The sequence below is a fragment of the Dromaius novaehollandiae genome, chromosome 1 (genome assembly GCF_036370855.1).
Source record: "Dromaius novaehollandiae isolate bDroNov1 chromosome 1, bDroNov1.hap1, whole genome shotgun sequence".
Taxonomy (NCBI): Eukaryota; Metazoa; Chordata; class Aves; order Casuariiformes; family Dromaiidae; genus Dromaius; species Dromaius novaehollandiae.
Window position 1 is genome coordinate 21,131,554 of NC_088098.1, and position 16,298 is coordinate 21,147,851.

Here is a 16,298-nt window from a genome sequence, read left to right on the forward strand (position 1 = left end):
GTAGAGCCTGGGAACAGCATGATTTTCTACTGTTGCCTTTTGTTGTTCCCCAAAACCTCTGGAAATACAGCTGGGGCAAAACATCTGCTCTGCCTAGCTCAGAAAGTAACCAGGAAAGGAACCTGCTAGTTAGCGACTTTCTGGGGAAAGAAGGGAGAAGATTACTTTCCCAGAAACTTCCAAAGATGGAGAAGGCATCTATTTTATGGTGCTTCAAAGTGTGATCAGAATTTGAACTACTCCCTTCTACATGTTTCTGAAGGAGGACAACCGATCACTTTAATTTCTCCACTAAAGATGCAGCCACACAGAATTTGCAATACCACACAAAACTTCAGAAGTGAGCATTTTTCAAAAAATGTATTAACCGTCAACCTCCTTGGCATAATTATGATAATTTATAATTAATGATTTTATTCCAGACTCTTTTCCTTTTTTAATGTTTTTTTGTTAAGAAGACTGTAGATTAAGAATAAACAAAGAATAACTATTTTAGGATGAAAGAGCTGAAACACAACTATTTCTCTAGAATCTGAATAAACTGTAATATCAAGGCCGAAGTGTATTTAAAGAGTCATTTTGTACTTTGGAGTCTTTGAGAAAGCAGGTAATTTTCTTGAAAGCTCTGACAATGAGATCTATGAATCCCATTCTCTGCTGATTGATGTAAAACAACAGAGAAAGGCTAACTTCGGTTGACATCCACTTACACCAGCTATAAAGAGGGGGCCATAACTTTAGTTCTGGTTATGGTTAAAATTTATTTTTATGCCAAGTGCTTAAATGTAGTTTTAATTAAAAACAGAACACAGTCTGACTATAAAGTAGTTGCCAATTCCTCCTTAATTAACACATTTACCAAATACTAGAACTAGCTTGTCAGCATTTTGAATTTTCTAAGTGGAAAGAAGGAGATGAAATAGATAAGTTGTCAATTACAGCAAAGTGCAATTAAGATTATTGGCAGATAAATACCCTCAGGGCACTCTAGTCCCACATAATCATAAACTTGAAAATCAGATGGTCCAACCTAGCTCTAAAGCAATGAGTCATCTTAAACAATATAAATTAATCATTGAAAAGAAAACTTTAAAAGAAAAGAAATAGGATAGAGAAATACACACATAAAATCCTCTCTTTTTTTGTTCTCCAAGGGGCAAAAGCATTTCTAACCTTATCACAGTCATTCCTTCTATCTCCGCTTCCTAGTGAAGAAAAGTGTGAAATAATCGGGAGAGGCAGCAGGACTCTGATGCTGAAAGTTATTCTAATTGTAACCTGTGCGCTGCATGCCAGGTCTCATTCATCTCACCTACATGTAGGCTCCCAAATGAGACATTTAGCTTAAGAACACAGTCATCTTAGGATCCCTGCATAACCCGTGCTGAGAAGTCACTTCCTATAGATGGCAATTCAGATCTTAAGCAGGATGAATAACTTTCAGGTGTCTCAGATGTTTCAGGTGACTGTAGAAGGAGCCTATAGAGACTGAGTAAAGACTTTCTCTGATGCATATGATATAGACAACTGGCAAAAATTATACAAGTAAAGAAAGAAGAAGAAGGGTTAAACAAACACAACACGTAACATGCTCTATGTCATCTGGGAGGACAGAAGCTGTGTTGCTGAACACATACGACCCTCTTCACCTCCAGCAATGTCTCAGCTGCATCCAGCCCTAATAAAAGACACATCAAATACAAGGTTTGTCAAATCTCTACTTTATTCACCTGAATAATCTCATCTGGCTTCAGGAAAACAATATTTAAAGGTTATATATTAAAAAAAAATCCTAAAAATATATATTCTAAGTAGATATTCTAAACAATCTTGACAGAAACAAAACAGAACATACTTGTCATAATTTGACAAATAACAAGTATTTAAACAAAGCTATGTCACTAAGGGAAAATCAATAGTTTAAAAAAATCCCACATTTCTACTAAGAATTCCTGCCATTCTCCCAGTGAGGGTTCCATTTTGCCAGCCAAAGCCATTTTGTGCCAGCACTTGTAGGCTGTTATTTAAAATGTTGTCCCAGTAGTTGCATACTTTTTCAGAATTAAATTGTATCCTGTTTTCAATTTGATGCCAGACTGCCTAAAATGAGCTCCAAAACCTTCATTTACTCTTGCCACTAGTTCATTTACCATAGGTCACACAGAAGACAGGCTAATCTCCATAAATAAAAATTATCTTGCCCTGTTATAACCCTACCCTCTGTTCTCTCATTACATTCAACATATGTGTGAGAAGAAAATTGAAGGAAAAAAGGCAAATCAATAAATGCAGCCTGCCATGGTGGAAGAGAAAGGAATATGAATAGAGGTAGAAGAAAGAACGGTCTAGGAGAGAAGAGGATAACCATCTCAGCTTTTCTCTGCCTCCTGTGCATTTGTAGCTTGTCAGTTTACAACTTCTGTTGGGACAGCACCCTGCTTTAGTCATAATTCAAACATATTTTCTGCCCTTCTTTCTCCTGCCATTATCATGGTTCGACACTGGCTAGGTAGAAAAAGAGAGGAACTCGATAGTTTCAGGGTAATAAGGGATGTCAGTAATCACATACTGGGAACTAGTTCTCCTAATTACTGTCAGAAAGTGGGGAGGCTTCTTGGATTACTACCTCCTCTTGCAAATCAATTCAAAAATGGCTGCAGTGACAGGGGAAAAAAGCTTCCCTCTGTTACTGTTTGTACAGATTGAGACAGTTTTTCTGGCAAACTCAAAGATTTTTAATGGTCAATAGCTTTCCCATGCAGATTTTTCAAAACTTCAGGAACTGGACAAAATACCTGTGCACCAAATACATACTCAGATTTTAGCTGGAGAGAAAAAGGGACTTGGAATTGCACTGCTGACGTCCCAAGGGTCTGGAGAGACTGGGTTTACAAGGAGGTTGTTGATGTCCAAGTCAAACATCCAAACAACTCTGAAGGAGACTGCTCATCTGCTGGAGTCCATGACTCTGGTCCAAAGAATATGTTATTAAGGGGATACCTGGTCCTTAAGAACAGTGATTTATAACTCACTATGATGCTTTAGATATGTGGTCTCCAGTTCATGGTTATATAATGTTCACAAGAACTTCAAAAGTTATTAAGGGACACAGAAAATTTTAAAAATCTAAATGGAAGCAGACAGAAAAAGCAAGTATTGTTGCCACATCATGTTGCTTACTTGGCCAGCAAGGGCTGGCACAACTTCAGGCTTTCTTGACTACCTGTAGAGTAGGGAACCCAGAAGCTCCCGGTACATGTCAGCCACATTCCAGCTCCATACTGTGGTGAGACCTGGGTACTCTCCAGCCCAAATGCACAGCCCATGAGGGAGCCAGCACATACAGCCCCAGAGGAGACTGACTGGTCTGCAAGCCTAGCTGTGCAGGACCTGCTGGTCAGCCTCGCCAGGTTATTCAGGTGACCTGCATGTCCCACAACAGCACACACACCCCCGTAACACAGCCCTAGTAAAGAAGTCCAGAAAACTAAGTCTAGGTTTCTGCTGTCATTAAATCACAGTGAAAACAGCCAGCCTACCTTATACATAGATTATCATAACAGGGGAGACTTCTGAAAGCTGATATTGAAGACAATATCAGCTGTTTAAAAATTGTGGCAATCTTTCAAAGAGCCAGAGACCTTGCACTTGTGTCAAGTGGCAAGCATGAAAACATGATTGGTTCAGTTCAGTTCAGTTGTTTCAGCTCATATTTCCTATCACAAACAATAATGGGCCTGGGGAGAGAAGTCTGTTGTAGTCTTAACAGCTGTAGTAAAACATTCAATTTTCTACACCAGTAGACACTGAGAGGCTAAACTAGATGAGATAACTCAGTACTGCAAATAGCATTTCTCTCCTTAACTCTGCAGTGAACACTGATGCTTTGTCATGACAGACATGCTGCAGTCCCTTTGCATTTCTTATTCTGAAGAGGATGCACAAGGGAGCTCTGCCCACTTCCCTCACAACTCAGGAGTACCCACACGGCCACCACATTCCCCCCACCCCTTACAGCTCAGAGCTACATCAAGATGTGCTTTAGTACCCTTTTATTCACTACAGTCTCTTTTAAATTCAAGCAATCCATCCCTTCCAGTAGTCAGAAGTCTATTTGCTCACTCAAGAGACAGGAAAAAATTGCCATTCTTTTAGTCAGCAATAAAGCACCAGCACATTTCAGAGAAAGTTAGCGAAGTTTTATTGTGACTCCTGCATAATCCTGTTAGTTAAGTTCCCAATGGCAAAAAATTCTGCCCTCAGTTTTTCTACTGTCAACACTATGGTGACAGGGACAGTATAAGCAAATAGATTATAGCACATATAGATAAACTAGAGCAAATATATGTTCACTTGTCTAATACATCAGTAGAATCTATAACTGAATTTGACTAGCAGGAGATGTATTTTTAGTGAAACATATGTTAGAAAGAATTCAGCCTGAGTTCCAGGACCAAGATGGAGTGGGTATAGAAAGTGCTGTTTTGCATCACAGAGGCAAAACAATGCTCCAATGTCATTTCTTCAGCGGTTACTTGAAAGAATAGGGAGCTTAGCACGCTGTGGGTAGAGAGAATGAGAAAACCTGGCAATTATTCCTAATAGCCGTTAAGGATGACAGCTGCTTTTTTGCAAACCCAGCATATTGTGACTTTCAGCGTCCACTGCAGGTAATGGGATTGCTTGGGTGATATCCGTATTCAAGTGCCCGGCCTTGTGCCAAGTGCTAAGACGGTAACCAGAGCAATGAGATCCTATCAGTAGGTGGCACTTAAGCTGTAGTTTTGTACTCAGCTGAAAAACACCGGTTCATCTGATAGAGTGGGTCGTAATGCCCTTCCTTGTTTCGTCTGCAGTGGTGGGAAGCTGTCCAGCGTTAACAACACATCTCAGATAATTGTCTCAGCTTTTGACATAACTTAGTGTAACAGATAGTTGCGAAAAGCAATTATCTGAATTTCGTTACTGCTTTTAGCCATGCCATGTCACAACACTGGGAGGCTTAGCATGACCCCAGCAGTGCGATGACGCCGTGATACTGGAGGCGCTGTGTTTAACACCAAAGGAGTGATGAGCTCGGGCTGTCATGGTGCAGCCATGGCAGGAGCCACTGGCCGAGGGTGCAGAGGGGTCCGTGGGGCTCACTGCTCTCTCCACCTGACAGCCCGAAGGCAAACATCACCCAGCACTCCAGAGCATGCAAAGCATCCGGCTCTCCCACCGCAAGCTCAGCAGAGGACAGGTCTCGCCCTTGCGCGGGAAGCCGTCTCTGTTGTTCGGGTACAGAGCAGATTCCCCCGAATCCCTCAGAGCAGTACTCCAAGGCATAATGCCCGTTAGACACCGCTCTCTTGGATGGCGTTATTCTTAAAGGAATTACGTCTCCTTTTTAATATCAACCCAGACAGATGTATCCTCCCTGGGAAGAGGAGGGCTTGACACTTTTAAACTAATTATTCCACATGTGACTAACAACGTAGAGTGGCTTTAAAATGTAATTTAAAAGTCTATTTCAAATTCTACTTTTTACTTTTTTACTATTTCAAATTTTTACTTTTAAATTATGCTTAAAAGTAATTTGCTCCCTAACAGGACAGCATCTATCATTTCTAGAGAATTTTCATAGGTCTCTACAGCAAATTAATGTTGGCCCTAAACTCTCAGAGTAACTCCTCCTTTATTTTTTTTTTCTTTTTAATAAAATTTATGCCACTGCTCCATCTTTGGAACTGACATGTCTGCCAGCCTCATGCTGGCGATCTATTACAATAATACAGTGTAGGAGTGACAGGTTCATTTAAATAGTATCAGAATGAAATATAATAGCAATGGTTGGCAATTGGTTTTAATTCTATACTATATAACAGTTTTTTAAAGTAAGCATAACTTTGGAAATAAAGTACATAAAATCAACTGAAAGGTACTATAGATTTTTTCCAGTAATCATAAGTTTATACTTTTTGATAGACAAAATGCTTTCTTAAAAAGAAAAGAAAAGAAAAGAAAGGGTCATTCTGGTGAGAGACTTTCCATTTAAGCAGTGATACAGCACATAATTTATACAGTGGATTTTCCTTTACTTAAATTTTTTTCATCAGAGTTATAAAGTCTTTCTGAAAGACACACTGTAGCTTAATGGAAAATAGTGTATGCAGTGCAAAAATTACTGGATGAGTTTTTACATGCTCTGCTTAGTCAAGTGGTTAGATTATTTGATCACTGTGCCTTTCTACCCTTGAAAATATATAAATTGCTTAATAAAGTTCACCAAGGTTAGTGGAGTTAGTGATGTAAATAGGCTACAGATAAAGGCTTTGCAAATGATCAGAACAATCATTTTACTAATGAGCATCAATCCTACTTTGTAAGAATTCTGATATTCCAGCCTTGTATTTCATTTTTTCATTAAATAATAACATGACAATGGACTTGGGAAAGAAAAACCTGCTTGTTTTGGTGAAAGTGAAATGGATAAAGTGATGCAGATAACCAAAAATGCCTTAGTGGTAATATTTAAATAATTCACTCATTTTAGTTCTGATGAAAAACAAGTTTGAAAGTGCTAAACTGCATTATCAGCCTGCTTCCAGATATTTTTCATACAACTCCTCTATTATGCATATGACATGAATAGTAACCTGTCTGTAAACTCTAAATTATGAGCATCAAAGAGAATAATATAGATGAAAGTTTGCTTCTTGGCAGAAGTCTTCAAATCTTGGTAGTATCTTTTTTCAGCTACAAGTCAAGGAACTATCAAGATAGAGCCCTTACAGAACCTGACTTGGATTTAGGTTAACTAATTAGGTTAACTAACTAAATTTGGAGTCTAACTACAGCCTCTTTTAGAAATTTGCATCACCCTCTGGAGGTATCTACCTTTCTCTCTCAGTAACTGAGACACCTGGGCTACCAAATTAGTTTTCTAATTTAGATCCCTATATTGAGTCTGTTGAACAACTCCATTACATCTAGCAGATGAAAAAAAAGACTCTATGAAAGAGATTTTGGAAGGAAGGTTGAAATAGGAAGATTAAAGAAGTTTAGAGGTAAAGTGGGAAAGAGATTTTCTGCAGTACTTCAGAGAAGCTGAATCTAGATTTCACTTAGCCTCAGGAAGTAAGAACAAAAAAATTTGAAGAGCCAATAGGTGCATTTGAATGGTGGTATAGAGGTTATGATTACAAAAGTCTTTCTGATGAGCATAATTCTGCAATTAATAATTTAATAGTTTAATAAAATCTCAGGACTGAATGTAGAGTGCTGATAGCCTCTCCAAAGTTAATATTGAATATAGATTTCTATACGCTTTAACCTCAACTCCTGTCCTTATCTTCTTCCAATTTCTATCTAAAGAGACAAAATATTCTGCAATTTTTATATAATAGCCCATCACAGACTACGTTAGTTTTGAAAAGTTTGGTAAACAAATTACGATATTTAAAATATTTGTGTAATTTTTTAAATGAACTTTGTTTTCTGATTTTCTGAAAATGGCAATGAGAAATAGCCATTCCAATGGAAATTGCAATGGGAAATTTATTTAAGTCGGCTAATTAAATGGATACAGTCAGTCGCGACTTCTATACCTTTTGGAAATTATATGATGAATATCTTCTTCTGGGAAATTATTTTTAGGAAACTGGAGACTATGAGATCAAAACTGGAAGCCCATTGTTACCCTAAAAATAGCTCAAAGTAACAGCCATCTTTCGGCTGTAATGGATTTTAGTTGATAAACTCAGCCCAAAGCCAAAGACTCAGTATGTATACCTACTTACACGTTCCTCATCAAAACAGGACGGACATGGTCACCCCAGCAACGTGGATAAGTCCCGCTAGTAGGCAAAGCACAAAAAGTGCAAGTGCAGCACATGAGCCTTGCTATTCCATTTCTGCCCCTACAGTCTTCATGTTTTCTTTGTCCCAGCTGCCGCTCCTGAAACTTCCTCCCTGAAATCCATCAGAGTTCATCCCTCTCTTTAGCCCCTCCAGGCACGTTTCTGCCACTGAAAACTGAACAGTGTCTAAAACATCATTTAATCTCCTCCTCCTCAATGGAAGAAAGAGTGAAAAGACCCCAATTATTGTGCTGTGCCTTTTGACTAGTCCTTGCTAATTCACTTCGTATTCTGATTGACCAGGTTTCCTGTGAAAACTGCTATCCCCTGCTCTGCCTCGGACCAGTCTGATGAAGCCTTCTAAACTCCCTGGGGCAGGGAGGCTGACCTCTCTCTGCTTTGGCAGGTGACGAACATGTCGTCAGACATACCAGGCTCCGTCCTGCATAGTTCTCGTGTCTGAGGGACAGGATGGGAAGAGGCCAGCAGGGCTGACGGCACCTCCAGCTGTCAGTTGCCCACTGCTCGCCGTGTCTACAGCAGCTGCAGCGTCCCAGCAGCTCCTGGATGTGTGCGGAGAGCTTGTGCTGCCTCTGGATGTGCCGAATCTACTCCACAGCGCTGTCGCGGTGTCAGAGCAGCACAGAGTGGCTCACAGTGGTGATGTTATAAACTCAGTCATCATACTAATAAATGCAACATGGACACAGCTTCTAGTGCAGCTTTCAAAATGCTCTACTCGATGAAGTACACTCCAGCCACATCCTTAGCTTAATGGAGCTCAGATAAAACTGAATGCCTCTCAGAGTAACTCTTTCTATCCCTCTGTCTTCATACTCCTGCTTTCTTTTTTAGTCATGCTTATCAGATCCACATTAAGCAAATATTCATGGTTTACAGATTACAACCTAAACCTTTTTTTTTTTCCAGAATACAATGACACCCTAGTTCACCTGTCTTATGTGGATAGCTGTACAACACTCATCTTTACAATGTTATGCACGGTTAAACTTCCTTGTTGTCCTACGTCTACCCTTAAAGAGTGTTTGTACAATTCCGCTAACTCAAATGTAAAGGAACATATTTATAATAATAGTTATGTAAAATTTAACAAAATATACTAGAAACCATTTATTCATATCTGGGCTATAAGGAAAAACTTATGAACAAAACCTGTATTTACATTTTATCAATTATTAATACAGTCTTTATTAATTAATAATACAGGAAACTGATTACAATAAATACTCTAGGACTACATTAATAATAAGTATTAATATTGTTATGTTGTTAAAAGCTTATTTTTGTTGTCTGTGCCTATATTTATACATGCATCACTGGATTTAAATAGCTTCACTGTAATTGTACATCCATCCATCATACAACCGTGTTTCATTTCTTTCTTTTTTTCTCATATCATGTATTTATACAATATATATATTTTTTAACATTTAGGGCAAGCTTTTCCCTAGCAATTTTCAGCTACTCTTTTTATTGCTGGATCATTCATCATTTACATTTGTTTTTCTGCAGGGTAGGCCTGACCCAGAGAAACAAAAAACAAATTAGATAGTTGGCTTCCCATTCACACTAAAGCCACTTCCTTCTGGCTCCTGTTCATGCCATCTCTTTGAATCTCCGTGTTTCTGAAAACCCATCAAAAGCCAAGAAAGGGAAGATGTGGAGGGGAACAGAGAGTTTTGGAAAAGCCTGGAGCAGTCGGCAAGCAGCTGGCACCAAAGCTGGGGCAGGTTCTGCAGGACGGCTGCCGCCGTGCCTGGCAGGGCTGCTGAGACCTGGCACCTCTGGTCAAGCATGCCCACAAGTGCCCTCGTCTTGAGTCACCATGACTGCTGTTGGAGCAGCGAGGTTCAGTTCAGTCTCTTATCTTACTCTCATTTAATACAACTGGAAGTGCTGTTTTCCTACCTGTTTTCCCCCTGACATTTCTCTGGCACTAAGGATTTCTGTTTGGCTTTCATCTCATATCACCTTTTCCCAACAAACCCGTCCTTTTCCCTTTTCTCTCTCCCTTTCTTCCTGTTTTTTTTTTATCTTGGATTTTATTAGCAAAACAGAAATTGCACTTAGCATCCTCCTTTTTTTTCCTTTCAAGCAGGATTTGAAAAGCCCTGCCCTTGACAGAAGGTGTTTTCCCCATTCTAACAAAGCCTCTGCTAAACAACACTGCTTATTTGTGTGACAGCACTGTCCTTACAGGAAATACTGAAGTGTGGAGCGATGCAGGTTTAACACAAAAACTTGTATGAATATTTAACTCAACCACCTATCCCAAGTTCTCACTGCCATAATTTGAAAAGGCTTCAATGTGAATGAACAAAGAAGTGTAGGTGGTTTTCTGGGAATTTTCTAGCAATCTCACTGCAAAAATTATGATTTCTTTCTTGCACTTATCAGTGTTGCTGCTGCTGCCTGTAGCAGATGGCTAGCTTATATCTTTTGCCCCTTATGCAGGAATTTTTGTTGTTATTGTTTGATGAAATAACTGCCTTTTGGTAGCATTTTCAATTTAACAGACATACTTTTCAGGAGATGGGTGAAACTTAAAAATGTTTGTTGAAGCAAGGTGTCTGGTCACAGAAGCACACCTTTAAAATGAGGAACATGTACAAGGCAATTTGGTAGGATGTTCATAACAATGGACTGAAAAAGCTGCTGTGTTTATAAATGGCTATTTACATAATCGGCTATTTCTCCGTTATCTGCAACATTCTGCACAACAAAATTACTGCGAGCAAATGAAATTTAAATGTCACTCTATGGGCTAATCTTAGCCAAACTGTAAGAAATTTAAATTAGCTCATAGTTAAAGCAGCTTGCATGGCACACTTCGAAGATGAAGTAATCTTTTCAGCAGGACAAGGACAGTGGCTCGGCCCTGATCTTTGCTCAGCCGGTAATCTGGCCAGCCCCCCTGTTTTGAAGGTGAGAGATGTGATTCTTAGAAGCTGGCACACCAGCCTGCCAAAATGACAGACTTTCACACCAGGACCCCACCTGCAGATCACCTTACGCTTCAGTTGGAACTGTTGAACAAAGAGGACATTCTTCTTTAACTGCATGATAATGGATATTGTCACATTTGGGGCAACTACACAGGAAGGAAAAAATTTGAGCATTAAGGGCTCAGTCCCTGGAAGTTTCTTAACCTTCTGTCCCTGATTCAGAAACGCAATTAAAGCTATGCTAAACTGGTAACATATGAGTAGTCTCACTGAAATTCAGAAGTACCTTATAGTCTTTAAATTAAGTGCATGCTTACACTCTTTGATGGATTAAGGCAAGAATGATCACAAGTCTGTGAGAATGAGCCCATGATTTACTGCATTGATGACAATGTACTTGTTCAGCACTGTTGGTCCCAACATGCTTTCTGAGTGAACTTGTGCAGTATCTATACCACTAACAGCAGAAAAGCCCAGAGCATGAAATACAGTTTTGCCACCCATGAGGGTGTTCACCCAGAAAAACATACCACAGTCTTTCCAAATTAACCTGTAATGCCCTCCACGGCCCCTCAGTATTTGACCCCTGATGAACTGTGCTGCAGTCTGAAATTAGAGGCCATCCAGAAAGAGCTAAGGACAAATTGTTCAGGTTTCTTTCTTGGGAAGAGAAAAACAAAGTAGAACTCAAGCTTGTTTGAAGACAGCCATAACACTGCACTATGGCCCAAACCAAGCCTCCTGTGTAACACACAGCTGCAAAACTTGTTTTTTGCAGGTGGATAGCTAGATTGGACCTGTTCTTTTGCAGCCTCTGTCCCAGAAGGAAAGCTAGGAGAAGAGAGTGGTGTGGCAGCTATTTGTAATTGCCAACAGACTTGGGAAAGGTGCCAAGGACCTGGGGTCAGCCTTGGTAATGCATGCAGCTCTTAAGCAGCCTGCAGACTAGACAGCAGGGGAGTACTCTGCTCCAAGTCTAGAATGGACTGGAAACCTTCTTTATGCCCTGCCCTGAAGAGTGGCCTGGACTGGGACTGGCAGTGGAAAGGTCTCCAAGTTCCCTGAGTGGTCAGTTGTTGGCGTGCCGCTTCCTAATCAGATCAATAATGGATCAGTTTAACATGGTTTTTGATGGCTATTTTTATTTTCATTTCTCTGATCACTCAGTTTTCTTGGATGATAGCCTGTCTTCTGATGCGTTGTCAATGCTTTCTTACTTTGTCATTAGCAAAAGAAAAACTCCTTGTGCAATGGATCGTTGAAATGTTAAATACAATTGGTCCCCTAATACCATTTTCTAGTCTTGAGAGGACCACTTCCCCAGAGAGGAATACAGTTAATTGTTACTACATAATTGTTACATGTAAGGTGAATTTTTTGTAAAATTTGTTACAAGACATTCAAGTGTTTACAATATTACAACCATACTTAACTAATTTTGTATTTGTTTAAATTTATATTGTGAAATAAAGCAAATACAAATTATTTTAGAGTATTACTTCCTGCAGTTCATCAATTCCTTGTTGGGTTGCTTGACAACACTACAGAAAAGTCCTGAGAGCAACACTACAAAAAAGTCCTGAGAGCGTCACAATTACATTTCATAACACAGTAACTACATGTGCCTAATTTTAAAAAGAAGAAATCTTTAGGGATATCTTCCTTTTATGGATGATGCTATTATCACAGTCATCCACAATGATTTAGAAATTTAAATACTGAAATATCTGATTTTGCTACTGTTTTAATTGCTTTCGTTAAACAGTCACCAAGATTTGTTAGTGCATATTTTTATACCCCAAAATACAGAGCTTTCAGAGAAATCCTGCTTACAGATCATTAACCTTCCTTTTTAAATAATAGCTCTTTTAAATATTTTTTTTTCCTTTCTTTGATATTAATTTGGGACAGGAGCAGGTACTGGATAAACACAAGCCAAATGAGTTTTGCTTTTCTGCATGACTTCCTGACTCCTTTCCAGCCTGAGTTATTCAACTATTCTGTGAGCGTTGGCTGAAAGTCAGACTGGGAGCAACTATAAGCATCAGATCCTTTTCTGCCTTTTGACTTTTTGCCCAGCAGTTAAACATACTCTTTGTAGGAAGAAAAAGACCTAGTTAACATTTTTAATTTCCACACTTATTTGTGAGGAAATGAAAAACCACAGTCCATTCCCAGCATTAAAACCTGTGCCTGAAACCAGTCCGAGTCTTATATCAGTCTAACTCCATTAACTTTGGCTGCCTTTTATACTAACACAAGTGTGAAATGAATCATGCCCTTTATTTTTTATTGTCATGCCTACAGCCAAAGTCAAATGATACAGATCAGCCAACACAAAGGGGACCAGCACCATAAACGCAAATTGCTACATTACTCCTATTCCCTACTCCTGAACCAGGAACTCTCAATGTTTCAAGGCTGAAATGTGTAAAAAGAGGAATGGTGGGAATCATAAGTGCTCTGACAGAGATGAAGAGGATCCCTGAACAAAGAAGCATATTGTCTGCTCTCTGTGCCTTACAGGTCCTGCAATAGTAAATGGTCATAATACTAGCTGCTAAAGAAAGGAATGCTAAGAATTGGCAGAAGAGGGATTACAGAGTTCCTTGGACTGAGTTTCATTGTGTTTAATTGAACTACTGCACAAACCAGGAATAACTGAGTGGTATTAGACCATTAAGCGATTCAAGGCTATGTTAATGTAATAATATTTATATACTTTAGCATAAAAAAACTCAATCAACATAGTTTGTCCTGCTTAACATAAACTCTATTAGGAAGCACTTAACTATACACTGATCCATTTCTGTTTCGCTGTGATAAATCCATATGTAGTGAATCTCTGCAGCAATTGCCCTCGTGCAATGAAAATTTTTAACAGTGGATGTCATTGCATTACAAAGTATTAAACTCTAAAGGAGAAAAAAACAATCCAACCTGTCTCAGAGAAGCATGTGGCAACTATTTACAAATTGATGCTACACTTTTGAGTTTTGATTCGTGAGCACACCCAGGCATAAGGAATTGAAATGCATGAGATAGATGTGTCCTAGAATACTAAGTCAGTGGACAAATAAAGACTAGACATTTATTTTCAACAAAGTAAATCAACAGATAGTTGATGACAAAGCTCAGTCTCTCCAAAAAGAGAGATGCATTAAGAAATGAAATATGAGCTTAATAGAAAGCCTTTCAGTAACTGTAAAGGAGAAGATGGGCAGAGGCAAACTCTTGCTGGCTTAACCAATTCAGAGTCTGAAGACTAATTTCTGATCTCACTTTCATCCATGTAGACTCAAAGAAACCTGATTTCAGTGGAATTGTTCCAGATTTTCATCATTTTTACTGACATTGAAGTCTGTCTTCTAACTCTTCATTTTTCTGAAAGATCAGTCTGGTTCATAAACCTAAAAAGAATTGTCTAGATTTTGGTTCTGTAACAACAGTTTTGATAACATCAGTATTTTATCACTTGATGTTTTTTAATATCCCAGGCTGCCAGATAGCTTTTGTAATGTTCTGTGTGGATGCCTCCATAAACTTTCCTTATTTTGAATTCATTGAACAGGTGTTACTTTTATATGTCTACAGATGGTAAGGCTACCAGAAAGGACATCAAAGCACAAGGTAAATAGCACTTCTGATAATATAATGCCAGTTCCTCATTCAGTGGATAGCTATCAAAAATAACTTCAAAATGAGCAGATTCAAATGCTGAAATGGACTTAGATGGAATACTGGAGATACAGAATTAGGAGGAATAGTCCAGGAAGTCTCACAGTTTCTACAAAAGTGGGGGTTTTTTTCTTTGGTTACATTTTTGTTTGGTTTTTTTGGTTTTGTTTTCTTTTTGTCCAACAACGGAAGGAATACTTACCAGTTTCTCATAACAAACTTTCCAGGATAACTACTGTCATATAACAAGATGTTTTTATTTGTGGTAACAGAATCTCTTGGGGATTTTCTCCCTTATTTCATTTTTATGTGGTATATATATTATGATACAATATTCATATAACTTCATAATTATTCTATTTTTGATATGGTTTGAAGAAGCCAAGGCGAGGCTTTGACTTGAGAGGAAAAGGATTTTTCTTTTGTTTTGATTTATTGGCTGGCTGGCTGAAGGTTTTTCCCCTTAACTGGTTATTTTTATGCCTAATTACCTTTTTGTACTTGACAATGTCCTAACAGCCCCCTCACATAAGTGCATAGAATCAGAGTGATCCAAAAGCTGTCATGACACAACCTTGCTATCATGGCCTAGTGCCTTTTTGCATCAAGAGAGAGGTGAGTTTCTTGCAGCATCTTAAAGATGACATTGCCCCCTTGTACCCTCCCCACCACGCCCCCTCAGGCCTCCTGTGCTGGTTTTGACACACAGGGAGGCAGCGAAGCTTTGGCTCTGCTCACCCCTTCCCCTTCCTATTTACTTTCAGACTAGTTCTTCTCGTACCTGGGAGACCACAGAAGGGACCTGTTTTCCTAAACATTTGTGCAAAGGTGAGTGACAGTCACATCTTGAGTGATTTGAAACATAACCAAGTTTTTAGACCTCAACAACCTTGCATAGATTGTTTTGGTTGTTCCTGAAATCTAGCTAAGTAATCATAGGTACCAGCCTGATTTTGCCTGCTTCAATACCAAAGACGTATCAAAGCCATTCTTCTGTCAGACAGAGTATTGAAAAGAAACAACATGTACCACACACCAGGCTGTGCTGCTGCTGGGATACAATCAAGGTACCTGCAGCTCAGGCAGGTTACCTGCACTACAGAAGACTGAAAACCACAGCCACTAAACTTGTAGGGGCAGTCCTCATGGACTGGCTATGGTTCTAGACGAGATGAAGAATAGCTCAGTTAAGGTTATCACAGCAAAATACAACAGAAAGTTAAGCTGATTTGAGGCTAATGGAGTTGCCGTTTTATTGCATCTCAAACCCCAGGATGCAGTCCGCACTTCAGATGTAGGGAACATTTAACAATATTTACAGTAACAAAGTAAGCAATTTGAACTAAATTGTACTGGTAACCTCCATGACACTAGGCCAAGTAAAGCAGGTGGATATTAACAAAATCCTAAACTGTCTAAACAGGTGAAATTATAAAAATTCAACATTCAGATCTTAATGGCAAGATGTGCAAAACACCTACAATAGGTATTGATTTGATTTCTTACGCGCAAGTACTGAGAAACTTAGCCATTTTTATTTCTAGAATATGCCACCAACAGATCAGGTCCACACATAATAAAGTAATAATATACTACTTTTTTTTTTTAAGGACAAATCTTTCTTTAGCCCTAATTGGAGGAAAAAAATCATTGCGTTTAATGATCAGATGCAACTAGTGGCTTTTATCCCCCCTCCAAATGCTACAGTGGTAAGAGCCAGTGCAGTTTCTCCCTCCTTATTTGGCTCAAGGCAGTGACACAGCTAAGAGATAGACAGCATTTGCTCTACTGGCAACACCTCTGCAACTGCGAC